The sequence below is a fragment of the Mus caroli genome, chromosome 2, assembly GCF_900094665.2.
Source record: "Mus caroli chromosome 2, CAROLI_EIJ_v1.1, whole genome shotgun sequence".
Taxonomy (NCBI): Eukaryota; Metazoa; Chordata; class Mammalia; order Rodentia; family Muridae; genus Mus; species Mus caroli.
Window position 1 is genome coordinate 137,341,038 of NC_034571.1, and position 624 is coordinate 137,341,661.

Sequence of the window (624 nt, forward strand, 5' to 3'; positions counted from 1 at the left end):
ATATAAAGATGACTTCTTTAATGCCCCCCAAATGAGGAAATAAGTAGATTCCATGGTTGCCCAAGATTGCTATAAAGCTAAATAGTAGAGGTGGTAATAGTGGGACAATCAGAACCTGGCAGCCTCCTTCAGTTAAGGAGATAGAGCTGGCTGTGTAGAGGGGCCAAATTGACTTTGGCATTGTGGAGTTCCAAGGAAGAGACAGGTCTTCAGAGACACATCCTTTCCCAAGTGTGCTGGAGTGTTCACTGGAATGCTCATGACCACAGCAGCCGTGCAGTGGTCTACCTGGCAGGCTTAGACATGCAGGGCTAGCCATACATAATTGTTATAGGCCCTATGTGCATTGCAATTATAGGCTAATTTTTGAAAGGCCTCTTTTCACATTTTGAAAATACAATATAGTGCTTGCTTCAGCAGCACATATACTAAAATTGGAACGATACAAAGAAGATTAGCATGGCCCCTGCGCAAGGATGACATGCAAATTCGTGAAGCATTCCATATTTTTCAGGGATCCACCCCATAATCAGCTTCCAAACGCTGACACCATTGCATACACTAGCAAGAATTTGCTGAAAGGATCCAGATATAGCTGTCTCTTGTGAGACTATGCCGGGGCCT

General features: G+C 44.1%; 1 non-coding gene across 1 annotated transcript; it reads left to right on the plus strand.

Annotated features, from left to right (window-relative positions):
• The first annotated feature begins 404 nt into the window (after positions 1–404).
• On the plus strand, positions 405–511 carry LOC115030567. The gene has a single exon (XR_003836139.1). It is a non-coding gene; the product is annotated as a U6 spliceosomal RNA (small nuclear RNA).
• Positions 512–624: the final 113 nt, after the last annotated feature.